The sequence below is a fragment of the Ambystoma mexicanum genome, chromosome 14, assembly GCF_040938575.1.
Source record: "Ambystoma mexicanum isolate Mex_15411 chromosome 14, UKY_AmexF1_1, whole genome shotgun sequence".
NCBI classification, from domain to species: Eukaryota; Metazoa; Chordata; class Amphibia; order Caudata; family Ambystomatidae; genus Ambystoma; species Ambystoma mexicanum.
The window spans coordinates 596,936,781-596,952,599 of NC_090940.1; the positions used below are offsets into that span (position 1 = coordinate 596,936,781).

General features: G+C 42.9%; 1 protein-coding gene across 2 annotated transcripts in view; it reads left to right on the plus strand.

Annotated features, from left to right (window-relative positions):
- Window positions 1–15,819, plus strand: part of TTC8 (tetratricopeptide repeat domain 8) — a 108,859-nt gene that overhangs the window by 68,522 nt on the left and 24,518 nt on the right. The window lies entirely within an intron of this gene.

Here is a 15,819-nt window from a genome sequence, read left to right on the forward strand (position 1 = left end):
GAGGGAGATCTCAACAGCGTGCCAGATGAGTTGTGGACCAAGGGGCCTCACGATGTGGGGGTACTGAAAGGGATTGGGGCAGTAAAAATAAAACTGAAACAAGGGGCCGTGCTGCAAAACCATACCCATTGACCAAAGAAGCAGATGAAGGGATATTTGCTACTTGGCACGCATTATAGCATCAAGGGATAATTTAAACTTCTACATCAACCTTTAACACAGCGATCTATCTGATAAGGAAATCAAAGTGCGGGTCATGGTGTTACATCCAGGATTTGCGCCCCGTAAATGAAGTGGTAGACGCAGAATTTCCTGTGGTTACAAACCCAGCCACAATATTGTACAATATCCCAGTGAAGGCAAAATACTTCATGGTCATTAACTTAAAACGTGCCTTCTTCTCTATACCTTTGCACCCAGACTCACGATATCTGACCACCTTCACGTATCGCAGCTCTAGATTCCAACACACTCGTTTGTCCCAGGGTACTGCGAATCATCCAGTATTTTCAATAGGATAATACAAATGGATCTATGCAATGTGCAAACATCAAGCACTGTGATTCAGTATGTTGACGAGTTGCTAAAATTCAGTGAGACAGAAGAATAGTGCAGACCAGACTCGGTACACGTTTTGTCACTACTTGCAGAGAAAGGGTATAAGGTGGTTAAGGCAAAATTACAGTATTGCCTAGAAGAGGTTGTGTACCTGGGGCAAATAATATCAATTGAAGGGCATAGAAGAACACCCAAAAGAGCACATGCCATTAATTCCACCACCCGCCCACGAACGGTGTAAGAGATGCAAAGGTTTCTAGTTCTGTGCAATTACTGCAGATCATGGGTATTTGATAATACCACATTCACGAAACCTCTACTGCAGGGCCTTAAGGAAGCACAAAAAAGAGAAGAGGGGCATAAAATGCACATTTGAAATGAATGAAAGTTTCACAGAACTGAAAGACGCCATGCCACATGCACCAGTGTTGGCTAACCCAAATTACAGCAAAATATTCTATTTGTTCTCAGATTCAGATGGCTCAGTGATGACGGCTGTCCTCACACAAAAGAAGCCGCAGGGACACTATAGGGGAAGCTTTAGAAGCTTAGACCTAGTAATGCAAGGACACTTCCCTTGCGAGCAATCGCTTGCAGCTTCACCGTTTGCGATTGAGAAGGCATCAACGATTACCATGGGGTGTCCCATAGTATTGTATGTGGAATACTCATTATTCACCATTCTTGAGAAATCCAAAAGTACACGAACTACCCAAAGACTATCGGTATATGAGGTCATATTAACCAACCCAGCCATAGAGGTGGTAAAGTGCCAAAGTCTAAACCCTGCAGAACTCAAACAGGAAGGGGATTACATAAATGATTGTGCAGCACACATGGATAGGATGGAAGGGAACATACAGATAAAAGAGGAAGAAATAGCCGTAGCAAGCATGGTTCATATTAACGGGTCATCAAGTATTGACCCAGAGACCGGTAGGAGACATATTGGTGCGGCAGAAGTGTGCTGTATAAACAGGGAATATGTAATGGCATCTCAGCAGCGACTACCTTCGCGTTATTCAGCAAAGGCGGCATAATTAGTGGTGCTGATAATCGAGCACTAAAAATGATGGAAGGGCATGCAGCAAATATCTTTTCCGACTGCCTATGTCACGTCGACTATAATTAGGGTTTCCTGTTTTAGTTTTTTTTTTTTTTTTTTACACTTCCGGGGGTATTTTTCCAGTGTTATAAAAAAAAATCAGAATCTATGTTCAGTGTTTTCTCACGTGCGTACTTCGAAAAATCACGGGATAACAGTTTTTTTTCAGTGTAAACACACAAATATTCTTTTATGCTTTCATTGTGTGCATAATGGTTAGATCCAAGTGTAAAATGTGAACTCACTGATACTGGCCCATTGCTGTCGACACAAATCCAGGTTTCATTGATCCAATGTCCAATGTGAATATGAATAAAGTAACTAGGATAGTTAAAGACTGATCAACTCTTCTGCTGATTGCTCCAGCTGAGTTGGTAAAAGGCACACACGTTCGTATAATGAACCTGAGTAGAATACCAGCTTTCGGAGTACCGAGCCAGCACAACGACAATCCGAAAAGGCCTGAACTGGGCCACCCTCTACAAGGAGTACCTTTTTAAGCTCGAAATAGTTTCACAACTCTGAGCCAGTGATTTACCCTAAATGGGAGATGTGTAAACTTTGTGGAAGGGTTTCTGTAATGTAAAGGGTCCAGGGAAAGGCTCTGCAGGACGGGTGTGAAAAACATGCCCCTTCCTGAAAATGGGCAGCAGCCTGTAATGTGCGGTTTGCAATGTTCCAGCAACCAGGAAATATCTAATGTCTGTTTTCTTGGCAGGTCTGATTCCTCTGACCCATCACATCAGCTAGATGCATTGGTGAACTGGGGTCTTTCTTGGTCATCGGACTGTATCTTCCGCTTTTCCATGAGTTGGTGGTCCTGCTTTTAAGTGTCCTCTGTCCAGTCAAATCTGTGCTCATCATCTCACGTTGGCCAGTATGTGGCCGTCCCTATCTTTTTTACAGATTCCTCCTTACCCAGAGGAAGAGAGGACATACCCAGGGCTCTCGAGATCTATAAGGACAGGGCAGCTTCTTTCCTGGAGGCTCAGAGCGTATCACTTACAGACATGATTGTAATGGGTAATCTGGTCAGGTTCACCTGGTTCTTTGTGCAGAAGATGAAAGTGGATCTAATCACATGGCAGAGCTTGTCAGAATTATCAGAAAGACTGTGCGGCTAGAACTAAGTCTGTCACGTCATGCCGGTGGAGCAGAGGCACCAGCCTGCTGTGACGCGTACACAGTACCTATTTGCTGTGTGTATTGCATTTCCCCAAAGCCACCACAGTGACTGGCCACACTGGTTGCCCCCAGAAATTCAATAGTGGGTGGAAGGTGAACAGCCCCCACCAGAGGAGTAAACAAAAAAACAAAATCAAGTCTATTCTGGTCGGGAAGGTTCTGACCAGACCGCGAGATGACTAGCACATTTAGCATGTTTACACCGAGAAAAAGGGGCAAGTGGTGGCTATGCTATGTGACTGGGCTCTTCTGTGCGGGATTTTTCAGAGGTAAGTTTACCTGGCATGGAATCGATCAGTCTACCTACCAGGGCAGCACCTTGGCGTGCGACTGCCCCAGTTCCACTGGCCTTTCAAAGGCACCAGCATGACGTGACACATTTCTAGGGCACCCTGGACATGAACGGCTGAAATGTACAAACGCACACACAGCCTTGCAGCAGGCATTTCCAGTGACGAACTCAAGAACAAAGAACCACTCAATGGAGCAAAATGCTCCTATTTCTTTGTCTGCCGTTTCCTTCCATCCAGCAATCATCTGGCCCCAGTCACAGAAATCGGAAGCTTCTGAGCCTTTTATTTCCATTATAACTTGAACTGTATGATAGAGGACAGTCACTGACATGCAGTTTTTCATGAACAGAAAATATAAATAATATTGGGAATTGTTTACTGTTGCCTGGGGCTCAGATGCTGTAATGTGGAATAATATGCTTCAGCTATTCTACCCGTATTCCGTAATGATGGCAGGTTAAAATAGTGCCATCTAATGGCCGACAAAAAATATCACTGGGTCCTGAATTCACATAGGTAGCAATAGAGTCCACTAACAAGTGCTTGGAGGATAGCTCACCTGCAATGCATCGGTCTTTGAATCAAACCAATGCAGAGCAGCACAGTATCGAATCCCGCTGGCGCAGGGATGCAATAAATGATTAAATTAATAGAAATACCAGGGTTTATCGGAGTCCCCTGAGATTTTTAAAAACGGCGGCTAGATATCGGTAAAAATCAGTAATCTCAGAAAATCGGAAACCCTAACCATAATTATAATTGGTTATTTATAATGCGCTTAATACCCAGAGGATTCTAAGCGTGGACGCGGAGCTCACACCTGTGTTGCTCTGTGTCGTCTTGCTTCCAAGGCAAGCGTGTTGCCCCGGAGCTGTCCTCCCAAGACTATCCATTTAGGACTGGCACGGTGGGAAAGGAGGGGAATCAAAAAAAGTGACAGATTCCCCATACAGCATGCAGAACTACTGAGAGAATTAATTGAGGCCCGAAAAAGTTCCAGTAGAGGTGGCAATAATAAAATGCGCTGCACACACAGGAAAACAAGACAGGATATCGATGGGGAGCGAAATGGCAGACAGCGGCAAAAGCAGCAGCATATCTACCAGAGGAAGGGGGAGTTCAGAGATTCCTCGGAGAAAGGGAAAAGGTACGACTCATTGCAGCAGAAAGGAAGAAGAGTTGGAAGGAAAACTTTAACGTGATCCTTATAGTACACATAATTGAATTACAAGGAAAGGTGTCAAAAGAGGAAAAAGAAATGTGGATAAAAAGAGGATTTCACTGTCACCAACGGACCTGATTTGGCAGAAGAATAGCACAGGGAAGCATGTAATGCCCGGAACATTGTCAAACATAGCTTTAGAAGAGCTATGTTTCCCCACCCATGCATCCAAAAAGTGAGGGATGTTACGTTTCAAACATGCATGACCGAGGGAATGAGTTCATGGGAAATTGTATGGTTTGCAAACAGTTTCTGTCTGCCATACTTTCAAAACTTTGCGGGGAACAGTACCACGTCTGGAACCCCCTTCTGGCACTATATCGATATGTTGACCTGCAAGAAAGATGTGCCTACAGGTACCTAATAGTAGTGGTCTGTCCATTTCCGTGCTGGCTTGAGGCGGGCCCTGTGCAAAGTATGATGCTAAATCCGCAGAAAAGTTCCTAGTGAGGGAAGTATTCCCAAGATGGGGTGAATGTGTGAGGAGATAAGGTCAGATAATGGCCAACACTTTGCCAATGATCTCTTTGAGGAGATAACACATCTCTTAGGGCTCGAACACAAACTTTGCACGGTTTACCGGCCGCAGGCGAACAGAATTTTGGAGAGAATTAATGGATTACTAAAAGAGTGCTTAGCTAAGCTAACAACTACTATGCGCCGAAATTGCCTTTTTTTTCTCCCTCTTGCACTTTTCGGCCCTTTGAAACTCGCCTTCTGCTGAGCACCACCATACTCCGCATGAAATTGTAATGGGAGAATGCATGCACCAGTCCCTCCTTCACGTTCAATTGCAGATGCTAATCTCAGCTCAGAAATCCTTGGCAATTAAATGAAAGACTATTTAATTGAAGTGACCAATGTACTTCGCTACATCTCCCACCAAGTCCAGCAATCTACAAGTGAGTGAACCAACATCGAAGAGCGTGCACAAGTCGCCAAGTATTTCCAAAAACACAGCCTCTTTATCCAGGGGACAAAGTACTTATTCAAAATACAGTAAGAAAGTGGAAGGAGCTCGGTTTTGTGGTCCTTTTTGAAGTGGCCTTCTCAACACCAACATCAGTGAAAATAAAAGAACGATGTGCATGGATTCACCACTCAGTTTGTTGCGATACCAGCAGCACATCAGGAAAGGGAGGAAACCCTTGATGGGGCCTATTGACCAAATTACATTAACATTTTGTACTATAATAAAGTGTTACAGAAGATCCACAATAGAAATAGAGGATGAATGAGGGAAAAGAAGAGAAGAGGGGGGGGAATTAAAGAGAAGAGTGGGGTAAATGTAAAAGGTGTTGTATTGTTATGCATTTTTGTTTTTTGTCTCCTTCTTTTCTGGCATTTAGCACATAAGGATAACTTGGCCCCATCAGCTGGTGGTGATAGGGAGACATGCACTAAGCAAAGTATAACTAGCCCAAAAGAATTCTACAAAATTGTTAGGGAGGTAGTGGACCAAAATGTATGGTATGGGGAAATGAAGATGGTGGGGCGAGGGAGCACCAATAATGCATGCTATCTGTGCTCGCTCATCCCACACCATACAGAAACATTGAAGCAATTCTTGCCACAAGAGGTGATGGCAGAAGAGGGAGGATGTCTGGTACATATGACCTTGTACAGGACTAGGGATATGTTCCAAGGGCATACAGTGGAAGTAAAGTGGATTGATGAGGGGGAGGAGGTCTACAAGGACAACTTCATACAGTTAGAAAGTATGGCCCAGGGGGAGAAGAGTAAGCACATGGTGCTGGAATATTTAACAGAAGGGGCACAGAAGGGAAAACAAGTGCCCACTGTCCATAAAATAATATTCTGTAAGAACTCCACAGGGTACGATAGGCCAGACCCTTGATGCAAATCCGGGGTTTGGTGCAGCACAATGGAAAGTGGGAAAGGGGAATTGCACAGTGGCGGGCTTCGAACAAAAGGTAGTTAAGAAAATAAATGCAGGAAGTAAGAACATTTGTAACAGGTATGTACATGCTTTAACATGGATGAACGAAAACCCACATCCAGAAAACATTCTTTGTGTTTCAGAGCAAATGTAACAATAATGCTGGGGATGAATACTGGTTGCAGGAGGACGAGGGACATTGCGGCGTTGCAAAGTGGGACTGCATCTGTGATGGACACCTGGTGGGCATGTAGAACGAGAGCATATGCCCAGTTACCACCAGACTGGAAGGGTGTGTGTGAACTGGTAACCCTCCATAATCCTACCTTAGTTGTGCCCCGCGCAGACTTGCTACCATTCAATGAGTTGTTTGTGTATAAAGAGAAAGTGCCAGCAGAAATACAAACAAACACATGGTAACAAGGAAGAAAATGTCCAGCAGGAACTACATCTCAGCAGAATCCACCAGAGCCTAGAGAACATTCCACCCCATTTTAAATTGTTAGCGCAGCATTAGTATTTTTTACCTGTCTCCTGCTTCCTGGGCTACAAGCGGCAGCCAATGCAAAGTGGTTGCAGATCACGCAATACAAACTGCTTCAACTGGCAAATGCAACCGAAAGGGGACTCAACGCAGTGCGTGAAGAGCTAGAGGCCCTACGATTAATGACCCTCCAAAATCGGTCCATTTTGAATCTTATGATGGCGATGGTGGGAAGGGTGTGCCATAAAATATGGAGCTTGTGTTGTACCTACGCCCTATACAAAAAGAAGTTCCAATGTATCAAAAAGTGTCTGTGGGTATCCTCTCAAACAATTCCAATAATACTGAATTATTTATGTTTCTTATTCACAAAAATGTATCAATTTTATTAATTACACAAACATCATGTTTCTTAAAAACAATCATAAAAATGATCATAAAACAAATTACAAAAACTTAAAACAACACAAGTGAAACCAACATAAGTAGGTCCTAATAAAGTACTTTTTAAGGATCACGACGTGTAACTATACACTATAGAATCTAAAAGTATGGAGGTTTAGGGATCCTAGTGTGTATTAGTTGCACGTCGTGACCCTTAAAAAGTACTTTATTAGGACCTTCTTATGTTGGTTTCACTTGTGTTGTTTTTAAGTTTTTGTAATTTGTTTTAATGGTATACGATCATTTTTATGATTGTTTTTAAGAAACATGTTTGTGTAATTAATAACATTGATACATGTTTGTGAAGAAGAAACATAAATAATTCAATATTATTGGAATTGTTTGAGAGGATACCCACAGACACTTTTTGATACATTGGAACTTCTTTTTGTATAGGACATAGATATCTACTGAAGAGTAAGAAGTTTGTTTATCCCCTGCTGCGGTATATGCCGTTTTGAGAACAGTACTTCTTTTGTACCGCAATTCCCGCTTATGATGCTGCAAATGGGAACATCACAGATGCAGTACAGGAAATGATAACAATACATGCGAAAATGGCAAAAGAAACGCAAGACATTTTCATCGGCAACCTGGCTAGATTCAATGTTCACCTAGGCACTCAACTGGTTTGTAGCAGCATTTAAGATAACGGTCCCTGTGCTCGTGCGATCCTCATCACGACCTGCATTGGTCGTCTGATCATCCATTGGTGTAAATGGCACCAGCATAAGAACAGTTACATAATGACATTACAAAAAATTAAGGTTGAGGAGATATTGGCTGTAGAACAAGCCAGTATGAATGAAAGTGAGAATGAAGTAGAAATAATTTTCACAACAGCCCCACCAGACTTGGAAAATTACAAAGCAGTATGGGTAGAGTGTTGACATAATGGAACTAAGAAACAGATTTTTGGGGAAGATTTGGATGGATACAAGGAGGAAGGGGACATGAACAGGGTTCCAAGGGTGTGGGTGCGCAAGGAAAAGGGATAAGTGGGACAGAAGTGTTGATCGAAAAAATCAATCGAAGGGGGAATGTATTAAAGGTGCTAATTCAGCACCCGACAGGGAGACGCACCTACCAGCTGCGAGAGTAAAGAAGGCGGACAGTGGGTCCAGCTACATGGGGAATGACCCAGGTATTCTAAGCCACAGACGCCCCGTACAAAGGGCTTCACCGGGAACAGTAAGGGGTAATGATGCATTGGGTGTACATACAGCCCAAAGACACTGCCCTATGATTAGCTAAAGAAGGGGCAGGGGAAAAATAGCACCATCATTAACGCGTGTAGTGGGAAATCCCTCGAGCGGGCTGGACCTAGAAAACCTCGATCTGAAACATGTGACCAGTACGATAGGGATCTGTAAAAGGGGGGTGGGGCCTAAGCTAAACATTACGCGAAAACCAATATAACTAGAACAAGATGATGTTATTACAGGGCGGACAGCCAAACGGCAGCATCGAAAAATGACTGTACCAGTGTGTCAGTCACATGACCGCCAATGCCCATCGGCAGGCAGCTGTGGGAGAGCGAAGTGAACCCCATTGTACAGGGGCGCCCCTTGAATACAGTGGACCCATAATCATGCTTAAACCAGAGTAAATGCACCCCTCTAGGGAATTAAAGCCATGAGTCTATCTTGCAAGTGATAACAACACTTTAATCTTTTACAGATCATGAGGATTGGGGGAAATGGCAGAGGACTCTGCCATTTCCGACCAGCATTCTGTCATCCATGGCTGGCTCCCAGGTCCTGAAGGCTGGGCCTGGGGTTTAAGTACTCTTGACTTGGTCACTGGATACCAGCAGAGCTCCTTCAAATGTGTCCTTGCCATACAAGGGATGCTACAGAGTCTTCCTTTCTTCATCATCCGCAATATCTGGCATGGCTGGGTTCCGTGTGGGACAGGCTACATAACATTATGCTGCATATGCAGGAATACTTTGTCGCTCTTGTTTAGCATAATTTACTATGTTATAAACATTCATACATAAACACATCTTCCTGCCGTTATATCAACACTTAACTCCATAAAATTATATATTATCTGGTCCAGCATTTCTCATTAAAAAAAACCTTGTTTTCCTAGTACTCTGTATGTTGTGCTGAATCTTTTTTAGTCTCCTTTGGCATGTGAATGACAGGAACAGCTGCTGAGTTACCTCGTGCTCTGCCAGCCTGCCTGTAGTCTATATTTAGGACAGACTGAATTCACTGTGCCTTGAACAAAGCTAACTACAATGTTACAGTTTTACACAAATATCCATCTAAATAAATGCTTGCACCTTATATTTCAATCCTAACTATCTTTATTTAGTGACTGGCCACGCCTCTGTGATTATTTTGGCATGAAAAAAAGCTTTCTCAGTGCTATAGTGCTTAGAGATCTTACCTAGTTGTAAAGCGCTTGAGGGGTGCAGGAAGGCACTAGCCGAAGTGCTAGCTTCTCCCCAACAAGAGGAACACTAGACGGAGTGGCGTTCCTGGGAAGACCAATCAGACGCTAAGTTCTTGAGCTCTGGGGAGGTGGCCAGCCTCCAAAGTATCTACCTCAGAGTTCGCAATGGTCATCATCCAACAGGTATCGCGTGAATGACCCCTTTCTCACGAGCTACAGGGTGTCTTGTGTTCTTTTCTCAATGGTGCTGACCAATGGCAGTGTATTAAAAGTTCTAGTGGTGAGCACAAATGTTACTTTAGTAGTAACAAGTTGTTCTGGGCTAGGTTGTGAATAAATGTGGTACCACATGGGGAGGCATCCTAATGGGAAACTGATAAACTGTTTGCTTCAATTACGCGTCACTAATCAACAATTACTTCAAGGTGGTGATGTCCACAAGGCAATGAAATACCTGGGTAACATTCTCCAACTTGCAAGTGTTTTTATGGATATCTCAGTATAAAACTACTGTTCGTATTCCATTCAGATGTCAGCCTTTCCATCAGAGCCTATCCACTGTTCTGTTTGATTTGTGCTCACCCAGTTGTAATAAACAGCGTTGCTTCTTGCCCAGTGCTTGCTCTAACTTTGAGTACGTGGTTTTTATTCTGCTCTAATTGGTGGACCCCTGACTGCAATACCCTGAATGAGTTGATCGATGGAGACCAGATTAAACATTTTGGGTGGAGTAATTGTGTTCATGCATGAGCATATTTTGGATGGTCCTTCCCCACATCACTTGGCTGATTCCCAGGAATTTTGTCCAAAGAAGTAAGCAGTAGTGTCTGACTTGCTTCTGACTCATGGGTTTCCCAGTGAGTACCCTACAAGGACGATGGAGCTCACCTGAAACATGAGGGAGGTGCGGGGGAGGGGGGCAGAAACAATAAAGAAATAGAATATGATACATTTCCTCCCCAAACAGAGCCACAAGAATAAGCGGGGGCAAGTCAGGTATGCATCATGGCAACTGTGGCAGAACTCCCGGTGCCTAACAAGAGTCTGGTCATAGTAAGTCCCTTATCAGTAGGCTTTTGGAAAATGCTTTCTTTGAGGGTACTGGCCATGTGAAGATGGATCCCAGATGTTTAGGTAAGACATTAAAGGGGGCCACCTGTTGGCTTAGCCTTCTCAAGACAATTGAAGTATAATGATGTGTGCATCCTTCTCTTCTGCTGAAGAACCTCAGGCTAAAGTTGTTTTAGTGCCCCTTTCGCCCTGGGAACAACAGTGTATTGAAATGAATCACTTTAAGGATAGTCGCTTTTATTAATGACCAGGAAACCACCAGCATCCGACGTATTGTGCTTGTCAGTAGTTGACAGAACTCTTGTCAACCGAGAGGAGTGTGCGATGGCTCCTCTGAGACCAACTAAACTCACTGATGGTCCCCTCCAGAATTTTCCAGCCTCACCTGTAACTTATTCTGTGAATGGCAAGACTGTTCCCACACCTGTTTGTGTACAAAAGGATGTCCCCAGAAAGGTGTGAAAACTGCCAGATGACTTTAGATCTAGCTTCTGATGCAGCAGATCCTCTGAGAATAAGATCTTCGACCAAGGAGGGCAAGTCTTTATTCCAACCAAAGGGGGAAAGACCGGTAAAAGGTCTTCTAACTCTCTGGCACCTGAGAGTTTACCTGTGGTACCTGTACTTAGCCCTGATCCTGCTCTGGACAGGAAGACTAGGTTCTTGTTGTTCTGGAAGCTCGTCATCCTGGAAACCATCCCGATCTACAGCTTTTACTTACTGAAGATGATGCCACTAGGCCAGTGAGGGTCAGAGAAAGTGTTTCTCTCTCTATGCAGGCTTTTTCCCAATCAGAGGTGGAAGCTTCTGTAGAACCTTGGTCTTACTGGGCAGATGGTCTCTTGTAACATGAGCCTGTATAGTCTACTGTTGAAAGTTGGTGGTGTCCCAAGCAGTTAGGCCCTTCCTCCTGCAGTTAGCCCATGAGGTACCTCTAACACCTTGGAATAAAGAAGACCAAGAAAGGGTTGTCTTTTTATTTGTACTGGCAGAATATAGATGTTTTAGTGGAAGGCCACTGCAGATGTTGTGTTACTTGCTAAATCCTTGATAAAAGTGGTGTAAAACTCTGAGCACCTTATTGCGCCTCTTTCTGATGTAAGAGTATGGTTGAAGAAGATGGCGTTGTTGGATTCCTTGACCCTCCTATTGCATTGTAAAACAGAGTGATACTACTGCTAGGTGGCCTAAGACCGTCCATTTGAGGACTTTGACTACGAAGTCTGTTTCAAAAGCTCTCGTGGATGTCTTTACCAGAGTTGGAATCACACATGAATTTCCATCTGATAGGGGGAACCAGCTTCATGTCCAATTCGGAGATTAGCCAGCACCCGCAGTGGATGAATCATTTCGAACCTTCTTGGCTTGGGCCCTTACGTGCTCCGTGCTACTGCGTTACACCTGGCACATCCGTCATAATTGCAAATTAACAAGGGGGGTCCTGGGAGTCCCTCTGCCAGACATTAGTCCTGGTTACGAGAGACTTACCCAGAGTCTTTAGCTCACTATCTTTCACAGAAAAGAAATATCCCAAACATATCCGTCTTTGTCCTGCCCTGGGGGAGTCCAGCACCGAAATGCTAGGCAATTCTTCTCTGAACAAGAGTACCAACAGAAACCCCAAACACGTGTTTCGGTCTGGTTGGACCTCATCAGTAGGAAGGATCTGTGCCTCTCTAAGAATAGTGAGCAAGGGGTCCACGTCTGGATTCCCCCAGTAACTTAGGGTGAAACCCATAATTACGTAAATATGCAAATTAACAAGGGGGGTCCTGGGAGTCCCTCTGCCAGACAGTCCTGGTTACGAGAGACTTGCCCAGAGTCTTTAGCTCACTATCTTTCACAGAGAAGAAATATCCCAAACATATCAGTCTTTATCCTGCCCATAATTGGCCTGTCGCCCAGATGCCAGTCCTTCAAGCCTGATCACTTTAAGAAACTATTGCATTTTGTGCCACCGCACACGCATCGTGAGCCGCTTCAGATGGGCTCCCACTCTCTTTGTGGGTATACTTGACCCATATTCTCGAGATTTTTGTGGACACAGAGACGACTTGTCAGTACACAGTGGATAGTGCCCGGGTGACTGAACTAATTGACCAGGTGAACCGTGCCATAGAACTTACTATCCATGCCACCAATGTGCCGCTAGACGTAATTAAATCATTTTCTGAGACAGATGAAATTTTGCACCAACTCCATCACACCCGACCCAGTGGAATGAAATCCATGATGTCTCATCTATACCATACACAAGCTTCACTATGAAGAAATCCTATGTCCTGAAGATGGCCACTATACTTGTTTCCGAATGGACACCTAAGAAAATGTCCAATCTGGTTTTTGGCCGAAACATGTCGACACTTTATATCTCTAACAGTGTCTAAATATAGTCGCCATAGTTGAAAGTTGTTTATGTGAAAGTAGGATTTATTAATTTTCCACTTTTTCTATTGTATGTCTTACTGTTCAGACAGATGTCTTTTGTGTTTTTTGTGATGCACTGATGTATGAATATGTCCTGTTTTTACTATTTATTATTAAAGTGATATATATTTTTCGTTACTTGGGTTGTTGAATATGCCTTCTTGCACTAAGGAGTCTCACTGTAATATCTACCTTGGTAATATCTATATGGTTATGTTAAGTTGTATGTAAAGATAATCGATCAATCTCTGCTATCCTTAGGGTCGCAGTAGTGAGGGGTATTCAATTCTCTGTGCTGTATGCACCATTTTGTTCCAACTGTATAAAGTCCATATGGAAGGAATGTGGTGCCAGTTTTCAGCAGCCTACCATATGCAAACCAATGGTTTAGTTGAAAGATTCATTATATAATGTGTGAACACAGCCTTATAACAACTGATGGCGAGTCCCTAATTTCTGAGTATTGTAAATGTGCTGTTAATTTGGCTGCAGGGTCGGATTCAGTTGGTACTGAGGCTGTCCAGTAGCCTTGATACTTGCATGAAAAAGACAAAAGGAATCCGATATTGTTGTGCCAAAAATAATTATTTTTAATATGGATTGCTTATTAGAAATCAGTTAGATCTTGTGTGCTGGTTATGGGATATGATTCAGTTCTCTCAGCCCTTAGTGCAATGTTTCAAATCCTTTTGGGATATGATAGTCTCTCAATCCCTCTAAACAATCTTACAATCCCTCGACACGTGTTTCTTCATCTTGTATTGTAGATGGTTCATCAAGAGGGTTCAATAGAGGATATCAAATAGTTTGACCTAAAGCAAAAATAAAATAAAAATTGTTTTTGTGTTTATCTGATTTCACAATGAACATTTGGTTGTAACTTTTGATTTCAGATTCGTCAATCTTGTGACATAATTGTACTCGCTATTTGTGAAACGTCCACTCCATAATGGCTCTGTTGCTCTGAAATGGAGCACCTCTAAACTCTTTTGGGTTTATTCTATCGTAATTCTGAAATATATAAGTGCATATGTCTAGCTTTCCTACTGGAACAGGCCTGATAACATAAAATACATATGAATTTGAAAGTTTACTAGTCCCTTACCACTTACATTTTAAGTTTTAATGCATACTGGTTTCCCGATGCTGAATAGTTTTCCTCGCGGCATGGTAACCGCAGGAAATCTAAAATGGCCGCTATTTGAATTGGCGTGATGACTCAGTCCCGCCTGTTACGCGCGACCGCGTCGTCACATATTCTCCATTTTGCTATGGGCTAGTTATAATGATAAAACTCAGCGCTGCATGCACGTGATTGATGTTTAAATATATGTGCTTTTCTAGCCCTTGAAGTTGATGTAAAGTTATTACAACTCTGATTACAATGTAATGCTTGTGATTGGTATCTGAAATCAAAAGGTTTATAATAAACTTAAAAGAATGTTTAAGAAAATGTTTAAGTGAATTTATGTATGTGTGTGTCATGACTTTCACTCGTAATATAACCTGTAATACAATTTTTTCAATAATACATTTTGTGAATTGGAACATCTTTTGTACATCAGGTAATAGACCATTTAGAGGAAAAAAACAATGTTGAGCAAAGGTAAGGCTGAACATTCAATCTCATAATGGATGCATGAAAATAAAGGTTTGTTGAGGGTATTTAAAGAAAATGGTGCATCTCCATATCCGTATTTAACCCTGTAAGACAAGTGTCCAATAGACATATCTGTGATGCTTCTTTGCATCTCAACAGCTTTTCTATATCAACATAACTTTAAAGAGCATTTTGGGTTCTTTAGAAGAAGTCTTGAAGGAAGTGAGATCTCCCTCTTTCATTCTTCTCGTGTGCATGTAGGGGAGTTTATAAGAGGATGCACGTTTTACCCTTGGAACTTCTCTTTGGCTGTCCTTTTCAAGGCCCATTGGCTCAGGTAAAAGAAGATGGGAGTCCTCCCGATTTCTCCCTCCTTTAAATGTGGTAAATTATGTGCTAGGGCATAGGAAAATGATGGCACCTTTTGATGGCTAAGAAGCCAGCAAGCAGGTCCCCAACTGGTCGAACATTGGCATACAGATGTATTGGCAAGGACCTGGAAGGCCTTGCTTCTGTCACTTGTTCACTGCAAGAATAAAAGGTTCATTCTGAATAGTTTGAAAACCAAGGTCATGCTAATGGGAAAGGGGTGTCCTCTGTGGTGCTCTGGGAAATTAAAGAGGATGTTGTTTCAGATCATCACCTTGTTTGATTCCCTAGGGTTTTGGTTGTCAATGAATGGAGCTGCGTCCCACAAATTAATCTGTCTAATCCTTGAGTCCAGTTGTTCGAAGTATACTCGCTTTTAGTAAGACATTTGATGCTTGGTAATTGCTCACGTTTTTCTGACCTACCATGCAAAGCCTTGCTCGTCAGATCTGTATGGGGCCAAACTTTAAAGCTGTGTGGAAATGAAATGCCTTGTCCTCTCCCGATAGGTTTTACTGGCACGTTATAGGCAAGGATGGCTACTTTAAGTGGGTTTAATTGTTTCTTGGCTACATCGTAGAAGCATAAATAGAGGTGATACTGCAATGGTGAAAGAAAGTACTGGGAGGTACGGCAGTATGAGGCGCTGGAACTAGTGTGGATAGGCTCATTTTTAGATATTTATTTTGTCAACCTTTCCAGCTGAAATATAGCAACCAAACCTGGCTCCTTACTTGAGATCCAAAACTAAACCT